The sequence below is a fragment of the Lygodium microphyllum genome, chromosome 27, assembly GCF_053477565.2.
Source record: "Lygodium microphyllum isolate KBCC chromosome 27, Lygodium_microphyllum_v1.1.10, whole genome shotgun sequence".
Lineage (NCBI taxonomy): Eukaryota > Viridiplantae > Streptophyta > Polypodiopsida > Schizaeales > Lygodiaceae > Lygodium > Lygodium microphyllum.
Window position 1 is genome coordinate 49433567 of NC_141161.1, and position 10941 is coordinate 49444507.

A 10941-nucleotide genomic window follows, 5' to 3' on the forward strand; every position below is an offset into this window, starting at 1 on the left:
GAGAAGAGCTATTTGTTGAAGGATTTGGAAACTATAAGATTAAGTGACACATAACTGGTGACTTAAAGACACTTAAATGTATGTACAATGTATCAAAGGGAGCCAACTCTAGATCTCCTTGCCTATATTACATGTCCCCAGCCATAGAGTTAAGCTCAAGAAATTGGAATAGAGCTCCCTCTAGGCACAACAAGGATCCACATTTTAAATAATCCTAGATATTCCTTTAGTGAATATCCATATCTATACACTTCATGCACTTTGTAGGTTAATTGAAAAGCTTCTTCATCTTTATATAGGATTTGGATGGAAGCTGAAGCCATTATCAACTACTAGAACAAATAATATAACAAAGATTGAAAAAGTCTTATCTGCAATTGGTTTGCATGGTGGTAATGTTGCTATTGAACCAGATTTTCAAAAGTCTAAGGATGGCAATTGTGTCCCCAAAAAGCCATCTATTGGTGGAGTGAAGGCTAGAAGTTCCTAGACTTTCATGGGATACTTGGTAAGATAAACTCTAGGAATGGTGGCTCAACTATTAGATACAATTAGTAGAAGTGCCTACATTATGCACTTAAGGATCATGTTGATAATGGAAAAGCTCAGAATAGAAAAGCCAATGTTTGGAAAACACTATAAAAAATATTCTTTTATTGTGATAAAATTGAGTGGAATGATGATGATCTCAAAGACTTCAAAAACCAATTGAACCTTTTCAAAAATGCAATGACAAAAGCTTGGGGCAATCGACATTTCACTCACTATATGGTAAGAATTTTTCATATATATGTCTCTTTATTGTCTAACTCATATATGGTTTTCTAATAGAATTTCTTTATTTGTTAACTATGCAGCATATTCTATACAACTATGCTCTATATTTTATCAAGAAATATGCATCTCTATCTATCTGGTCAACCCAAGGTATGGAAAAATCACATTATCAAGCAAGAACAAAATACTTTAGATACACAATAACTCTAGCTCTCCTACTAGAAGAGGGGAATCCCTCAAGGAATCCTTATGCCGTCGATGGTTGACACAAACTGTCATAAATTGAATAGCCTTCTTTCCATGCATAAGTAGACCCATTGCCCAAAACCTTAGTCTCCATCCGAGACTCAGTAATGAATGGCTGCCCCAAAAGAATAGGATAGGAACAAGAGTTCTGCACAAAGAAATAATAAGTCTCATCCACATCTCGAATAGAAATCTTCAAATTTGGACAAGCAGCATACAAATCTTATGTAGTATTGTTGGCCGTACACATGCGCCAACCATGATCCACATCAACTAGCAATCTATCAGTATCATACAATCCACACACTATGACATTAATCTCGGAGCCGTGATCCAAAAGAGCAACAAAAGGGGTCTTTGTCTCACCATGTTTGACTGCTACATCCTAGTCGCACGAACCCAGTGACTGCGAGAAAAATGGCTACAAGGCACCAATCTAGGTGTGTCATCAATCTCCGCATATTGTATGGGGGTTGAAGTAATGGCTGAAGAGTCTTCTTTGACTGCATACATAAAGCTCCATCTATAGACTCTTCAATAATCTCCTCATTAGAATCCATCTCCTCAATCTGCAAGCCATAGATAATAGCCTCAGCAAAACTGCTAAGGCCTCTCGATGGATCATATCATGTCTGGGCTCTTCAATAACCTATCATTTTCTTTTAGTGATATCGATGATAACATCATGAAATTCTCTTTTGGTGATCCCCAAGACTTCTCCAAGAGTGAATTCAATTTTGCAGTTAAGAATCTGATCCTCAAGTACCTTCTTCAAGTCTATATCATCTCAATATCGAAAAGCAACTTGAATCAATGTTTCTTTTTTAGCTTCGGATCCTTTGTCTTCAGGGCTTTCTAATCTTCTTGTACATTCGGCTTCTAAACATCATCCATATTCTGCTTTGGTTGTGAAGAAGAAGGATGAGAAACTAGATCACTTCTCCTAGTCACCCTCTTCGAACCTTTAGGCTGATCATTATCTCTTTTTTGCTTCTCCTCAACAAGTGCTTCAAATCCTTGAGATTTTGCCATTTAAGCATAGATAGAAAAGACATCAATTCGATCATCCCATCCAATCCTTTCCTAATTGCATCACCTATGGTTGAAAGTTCAGATGATGAAGCTTTTCCCTTTTTCTTTGCATGTAGTGCATAGGACCATAAAGGAGATTTGTCCTTTCACAATTTCTCTAATTGAAGACCATAGGCAACAGCTTCTCTTGCCACCTCTCGCATCACATAAGAAGAGTGCAAAAGAGACTCCTCTAACAATTTCTTCATACCACCCTTACCAAAATTTGGTTTGATCAGCTGCTCTATATCTCCAAAACATATCATCTTGTCTTTCTAGACTACCAACTTCAGCCTTCTCACCTCTTCAAAATCTTGTCAGTCCTTCCACTCATGATCTAGACTATCACACCACATGCAACGACAAACATGATCATTCTTGGAATAATTTACAAGTGTAGAAGAAGTTGGGGCTGAAACTAGAGGGACTAAGTGGCTACTACTCCATTCTAGTCATCTTAATTTGAAGAACTTTTAAGTTCTTTGATATCTCCTCTATCATATCTTCAACAGTCATTTTTGCAGTTGGTCTAACAACCATAGTAGGAATAGGCATAGGCATAGACACACACTGAGAAATAGGAGAAGTAGTGGATGGTGCAACAAAAGTAGGAGAAGTCATTGTAGGAGAAGACATCCCTGGTGGTGACTGCATCCCATTCTACAAGCGATCCTTCCATCTCTGCCTCTTTGTCAGTATAAAAACCACATCGACAACATCTTGCCAAGCCATCTTCAAACCCATAGGCTGCGTACGGTCCTCTTGTAGTTCTCCCAACTCATCCTGAAGTGTAGGATCAGCCACGAGTATAAATAACTCCACTTTTTGTGAGTCCAAAGCTCTTTGCTCTAGTGCATCCAACTGGTTATGTCACTCTTCAAACTCCCGCAACAATTCAAAAGTAACAAGTCCTTTGTTGGGCTGATAAACCCACTCTCTGAATGTCTTTCACATCGCAATACCATAATCCTCCAAAAAATATTCATCTGTAAGTGCTTTCTTGAAAGAACTTAAATCCCAAGTAGAGTCATGTACAAACAGATTTGTCACTCTAACCCACAAAGCAGGTGTGACAAGCCATAAGAAATAATTGCTCCAATTGGTCGAAACTCTAAAGAAGCGCATCTGGTTTTCAAAGGCTTTAATGTAGGCTGAAACATTTTGGCCATCAAATAATTTTCACTTACTACCCATAGCCTCGATCACCTTAGTCACACCATGTGTATGCTCATGTTTCTTGATACAAGAACCGTTCTTGATACAAGAACCGTTCTTGATCCAACTACTCTACTGATGCAACTACTGCTACTACTACTACTGCATAGATAATTGCATTTGCTAATTTTGCATCATAATGGTTGAAGAAAGAGTTTGTAACAAAGTCTTCATCTCAACGGTCGAAAAGGAACAAGCTATTGATGATGAAGGTGGATCTTCCATCTCGATGATCAGAAGTGACGGTCTCACATCGGGTGTCACACAAAATATGCACGGAGTTCATGAAAAGTTGCTTGTCGCAGGGACACTTTGCGAGATGCAAGCCATCCTTCACAGAGATCGCTTGTTGCAAGAACACTGTGCAAGAATTTTTTCAAGGAAGAAATAGAGTAAGGCAAAAAGAACTCTTATTAAATGTAATACCTCGCGGTTGTGGCCCTGAGACCCCCCTTTTTTAACAAATGAATACAAAATTTATTTACATCCCCCTATCAACGCTGCGAGCTGGCGAAGGGAGGGGGGAGTTGAACACGAAGTTGATACATGTGGAGAAAAAGATCGTAATGACAGTCAAGGGGGAGATAACGTGGCAATGGTGGAGCTACAACAACAAATGTGATGATGATTTTGATGGGGGGAGGGGCACATGTGTGCCACCCCCAAAAACCCCCCTATCCCTTGTTTTTAGGATGCATGGCAATAGGTACATTGACCATGGAGTGGATCTAAGGGCTCCTTAGCACAGCACCTTCTCCCCTCCCCCCCCCCAAATTATTACCCATTTCACCCCTTTAAAAAACCACCATCCTTAAGCAAGGAACACACTATTCTTCTTCCCTCCCTACTACCAATTTTGTGAAGGAGAGAGAGAAAGAGAGAGACAGAGATAGAGAGAGAGAGGGAGGAAGAGGAAAGGTAAATCTCATAGCAAGGGAGAGAGAGAGAGAGAGAGAGAGAGAGAGAGAGAGAGAGAGGGAGGGAGGGAGGGAGGGAGAGGAAAGGGGAATCTCATAGCAAGAAAGAAAGAAAGAGAGAGAGAGAGAGAGAGAGAGAAAGAGAGGAGTGTCAAGGAAATTTTCCCTTTTGGAAGGAGTTTCAAGAACCCTCTCTCCCCATCACTATTTCCGAGATCTCTCCATCAATTGCCCTCTAGTTGGCAAAAAGGTTGTGGAAGTCAAGGCAAAGCGTAGGAAACTCTGACACAAAGGAGTGCTTTGAGAGAAGAGAAGGCCGCATTACAAGCTCCAAAATGGCCCCAAAGCGCAAAATCTCCCAAGTAACTAAAAAAGCCACAACCACAAAAGGAGGATCAGGAAAGGATGTCACCGCTAACACAATAGGGTTTTTGGGTTTAAACGCTGATGCGACACTCCAAAACTAGGTACCATTATGATGTCTAGTCATATGAACAAAACAACAAGCATAGTTATCATAAAAAGAATCATACTTTTGCATTGCGTAAATTTCTTAACTGGAGAGGTAGTTTTAACGGCTTAATACCCATGATTTACTACAAATTTATTAAGCATCTATGGGATGTTTCATCACTAAGATGAATTATAACTAGGCATGAGTTTTTTGCAAGTGCATCTTAGGTTGCCAATATATATATAAATATATAGTGTAAGTCAATTGCATCATCCTATGAACCATTAGAGTGAATTAACTCACATTTATGTTAGGTATAATGAACTCATGTACACTCGCATTTAAATACATAAGTCACACTTTATGATTTGCATGAATTCACTAGAAGGAATTTTCATGAGTGGGAATCTCGCATCGTATCATCAACTCAGGAAAGACTTGCATCTAGATTTGTGTGGCACCATGTATAGTTTTGGTTGCACTACATAATAGAGATTCATCTTAGAAGACATGTTTAAGATACGCATGTAAGTTGCTAACTTAATTGCAAGAGGCCATTCAGTAAATGAAACCCTATATGATAAGTAAGGCTTGAAAGGTGACAAGGATCGAAGCTTGCACTCAAGAGCTATGGCAGGAGAGCAAGAGCAAGAAAGAGAGAGACAAGAAATGGGAACTCCAACAGTCACAATGTGTGATCGGGCCTTCCTTTATTCAAACTGTCACTAAAAGAATAAAGAATAAAGTGACGGTGACGGGCGCCTGCCACCTGCAGTGTGCAGTGGTGGTGACTATCAGTGTAGATTACATGGGCGGCTAGGCAGAGGCGCCTTTACCCCCCACAACCTCCCGCTTAAAGGCGAATCTGCCCTAGTGAGGAGTGAAAAGAAAAAGAAAAAGATAGTACAACATGTACACATGTACAACAAGATGAGGAAAGATGTCATCTCATCCCACGCCCATCAACCTCCTGAGGAAGGCAAAGTGCTCTATAGAGAGGCTTTTCGTGAGCAGATCTATAGGATTTTGGTCAATCGAGATCTTGAGAAGATCAACAGACTTGTCCTCAACGACCCCACATATGAAGTGATACCTCACCTTAATGTGTTTCATCTTCGCATGGAAGATCGGATTCTTGGCTAACTAAATAGCACTCATAGAATCCGAATGCACTATAAGGAAAGCATCAATACCAAGGTCAGCAACCAAATGACCCAACCAAATGGCCTTCTTGCAAGCCTCAGCTGCAACATACTCGGCCTCTATAGTAGAAAGGGCATGCATTTCTGCACCCTGGACATCCAAGAAACAACACCTCCAACATAGGTGAATACATACCTGGAAGTGGACTTCCTACTCTCTACATGTCCTGCATAATCAGAGTCATGTACCTCACGACTCCTATATCCTGGCTGCCATAGCATATGCACATATCTGCAGTGCCCTTCAGGTACCTCATGATACCCTTCATGGCATCCCAATGCTTCTTGCCAGGTGCAGCTATATAGCGTGCCACAACACCAACTGCAAAGGCAATATCTAGACGAGTGGCTATCATGGCATACATAAGACTGCCCACTGCGGATGCATAGGGAATCTTGGCCATCTCGGCCGTCTGCTCATCTCTCTACGGACAATCAGCCTGTGATACCTTCACATAAGAAGGCAATGGATAGCCAATAGGCTTTACGTCCTACATGTGAAAGCGCTCAAGGACTTTATGAATGTACTCCCTCTGTGACAAGTAGAGGAGTCCTTGATGCGTGTCGCATCTAATGCACATACCAAGTATGTGAGCAGCCTGTCCCAGATCTTTCATCTCAAAGCTCTTCTTGAGCTGAGCCTTAAGAGCATCTAGCTTATCATGAGCTTTCCCTGCTATCAGCATATCATCCACATAGAGGACCAAAATCAATAAAGAACCATCACAGGCTTTCTTCGTGTAAAGACACAGATCCATAGAACTCCTGTTGTAGCCCTGTGACTGCATAAAGGCATCAAACTTATGATACCACTTCCTAGGTGTATGTTTCAAGCCATAAAGACTTTTCTTCAATTTGCACACTAGGTGCTCCCTGCCAGGTTCTGCAAAGCCCTTAGGCTGCTCCACATAAATCTCATCATGCAGGTCCCCATGTAAGAAAGCCATTTTGACATCCATCTGGTATAAATCCAAGTCAAGCTGAGCAACCAAAGCCAAGACTAAGCGCAGGGTGGTCATCTTAACCACAGGAGAAAAGACCTCATCAAAGTCCACACCATGCTCCTACTTAAAACCCTTTGCTACCAATCTAGCCTTGTATACCGACTTGGGGTGTCCAGGGGTACTTTTCAGCTTGTATACCCACTTGCATGGCAAAGCCTTCTTGCCCGTATGTAAGGAAACCAAATCCCGTGTCATTCTTATGCAAGGAATCTATCTCAGACTGCATAGCCCTCTCCCAGGAGTGACTGTCACCCCTACGCATAGCCTCATCATAAGTGAAAGGCTCTCTTGCATCTATAACTAAGACATAATGCATCGAGGGCTAAAATCTATCAGGTGGATGTCTATCTCTAGTAGACTGTCTCACGGCAGGCTCTGTTACCTACCTAGTGGCCTGTCCAACACCCTGACCATGAGCATCTGCTACAGCTGTAGGCTATCCAACTAGCTATGTGGGAGCTCTCAACTCCTCCTGAAATATGACCCTGCAGATCTCAACAACTCTCTCAGGCTGCCTATGCATCTTGTCTTCATGGAAGACTACATCATGACTGCAGATGACTTTCCACGCCTGCGGATCCCAAAGACGGCAACCCATCTCGCCTGCATCCCCATAACCAAGGAAAATGCATTTGACACTCTTAGGATCCAGCTTACTTCTCTTGTCCCTGGGCACATGGCAAAATACCTCGCATCCAAAGACACAGAGATGCGCATAAGAAGGAGGTTTTCCAGTCCATACCTCCTCTGCAACTTGAAAATTCAAACCACTAGAAGGTGATCTATTTATGACATGCACAGCTGTACTAACTGCCTCATCCCAAAAGCTATGTGGTAGGCATGCGTGGCTAAGCATACTACGTACACATTCCTGGATGGTTCTATTCATCCGCTCAGCCAAACCATTCTTGGGGAGGGTGTAGGGGCAGTCAACTGACACTTAATACCCCTCTCATCACATAATTGCTCAAAAGCATGTGAGACATACTCACCCCCATTATCTGTCCTTAGGCATTTTAGCCTATTCCCAGACTGGTTCTTAACCAATGCAAGCCCTCTCTGAAACACAACCAAGACATCAGATTTCAGCTTAATGGGATAAGCCCAAAATTTTCGTGAAAAATCATCTATGAAAGTAACAAAATACTTAGCACCACCCATAGACTGACAAGGCATAGGCCCACAGACATCTGAATGTACCAATGCCAAGGGCTCACTTATGCAAGGCCTACCAGACTTCTTATGCGTAGACCTAGTCTGCCTGCCATAAAGACAATGCTCACATGAATCAAAACATGCATAATCAAGGGGCGGTAAGTACTGCAAACCAGAAAGCATTTTCATTCCCTTCAAAGACATATGGCCCAAACGGGCATGCCAAAGAGATACATGTGGGATAGAACCCACAAACAAAAAATGATCAAGGGAAGAAGCTGATACAATCAAGGGATAGAGACTGCCAATCTTGGCACCTCTTGCAATCACAGTCTGCCACGAGTGATCTTCCATGTAGAGTCTCCAAAACATACATGATATCCTGCATCATCAAGCTGTCCAGCTGACATGAGACTGCATGTCAAAGTAGGTACATGACGTACATCATGCATAACAAAACTGCTGCCAGAAGGAAACTGCAACCTAACATCACCAATGCCCACAATATCAAGAGAGTTGTCATCACCCAAGCGCACAAAACCCGAAATAGTACGGTATGAATGAAACCACTCTCGACAAGGTGTCACATTAAAGGATGCACTTAAGTCCAAGAGCCAACACTGTGCATACATAGAGTGTATCTCTATCATCTGCGAAGCTCTAGAAGAAGCTGCAAGGATATAATCATCATCGTCAACATCCTCAGGCTACAAAACATTGATCTCTTCAATTTTAACACTGGACTTTGTAGCCATTATGCTACGATCAAAAGACTTATCATGCACTTTGTCTTTCCCCTTATCTTTGCACCTTTCATTGCGCAATTCATGGCATTGTGGCCTAATATGGCCCTTTTTCCCACAATGGTGACAAGTAACATCTTCATTCCTACCACAGGATTTGCTACGTGACTTCCCACGAGACTTGGACTGAGATTTCTGAGAATCCCATCCACGGCCACTGCCACTGCCACTGCCATGCTTTCCATATCCATCATTCCTGCCTCTAATTGTCATAGCATGCAACACACGAGAGGCATCCAAGTTCTTACGGTTAACCTCTTCTTGCAGAAGAGCACTCTCAACATCAGATAATTTCAAGGTAGCAGTAGAGGCACATAATGCAGTGCGGAATACATCCCATGACTCACTAAGAGTACCAAGCAAGAAAAGAGGAGTGACATCCTCTGCAAAAGTGATATCCTGCAAAGTCAAGTTCTTGATTATAGCATGGAACTAGCTCAAGTGAGCAGACATGGTCACATTCTCCTTCATGTGCAGATCCATAAGCTGCTTCAACCAATACATCTGACTCGCTGGACTTTTCTTGTCATAGAGATTCTTGATTTTATCCCACAACTACCATGCACTCTGTTCTTCCTCAAATACATTGTAATGAACCTGTTCTGTGAGAGACAATACAATAGTGGACTTGCATAACTCATCAAGCTCAAGCCATTCCTGATCTGGTATAGTTGCAGACGGATGCCCGCTCAACCTCAATGGTTTGATCTGCGATTTTTGCACCAACATCTGCCAAATTTGGCTCTTCCAATAAGAGTAATTCGAACCATCAGCTTAGTGATGTTTAAAATAGCATGATCAGTGGATGAACTTGCTATAATGCAGGCTGGAAGAGTTAAGACAGTTCAAAACTGCTTGCTGTTTACTATAGAAAATGACAAAAAAATCACCAAAAATCGAGAGAAAATGGTGAGAAAAGTATAATCAAAGCTGCTTCCCACCAAGTACTAGTGAAAGTACATCATTTCAAAATATTTTAGCATGAAAAATCCATGTCAGTCCATACATATATGCTTGCTATAATAAATTACAGATTTCAGTAAATGAAAGCTAACAATGCCAAAATCGGATCCCAAGTCAATCAGATATTGCCAAGACCAAAGGTGACATCATGCGGGCATAACATAGGTATATGACAGTTGATAAGCATAAATCCAACACCCAAACATGTCATACAAACATCTGCCAGTGAGTAGGCACACCCCCCAGTCAATGGGGCAAAGTGTTCCTGCCACTACCAAAACTTGACACAAGTAAGTGTCAGCTCACAAAGATACGGATCCAAATCTAAGACTTAGCTCATAAGCATACAGTGAACCAAGATATATAAACCATGCATCATCCCAAAGGGTAAGAAATCCCAAAGTCTCAAGTGTCTATGACTGCTCAATAGCATATAACTGTTCAATGCATAAAAGCACCGCCTCCTCAATGTCTGATAAGCATTCAAGAATACTCCCACTGGCATAAAAGCCATATGTATGAGATCAAGAGCTCAAACCAAGGCAAGACACAGTGCCAATGACATAAGTCCAAGACAATACGTCAATAGTACATCCCAAACATGTAGGTGGTAGAGAATCCGTATGTAGCATCCATAAGCATGTAAGACATCGAGTACATCCCAATCCAAACTCTGACAAGCCAAGTAACATCCAATACAACTCCAGATAATCCAAAATGCATCCAAGGTAGAGTTTCAATGAGCACTCAAGCTCAAAGTATGCATAGGGTAATCAACCGGGACATGAGCACCAAGCTATAGGCAACGAGTATGCATAAACCCAAGGAGCATCACTGTCAAAGCATATACCACTCTTAAGCATGAACCATGTCAATGAGTGTGTAATGTTAAAGCTCTTACAAAAGCATCCGGAATGAAATCCAAGCTTGAAGTCATACCTCGAAGATCAATACTTCATGGCATATATCAAAGACATAGGCTGGAACCAATAGGCATAACCCAAGGCATGTGTAATAGATTCAGCCCGCTTTTATCACAGCCAAGAATGACTGTCAAAACTGAGAAATTTCAGCACCAAAATCAGCTCCAAATGGTTGCCAAAAAATAGGCAGGCATACATTCCCCTAACATGT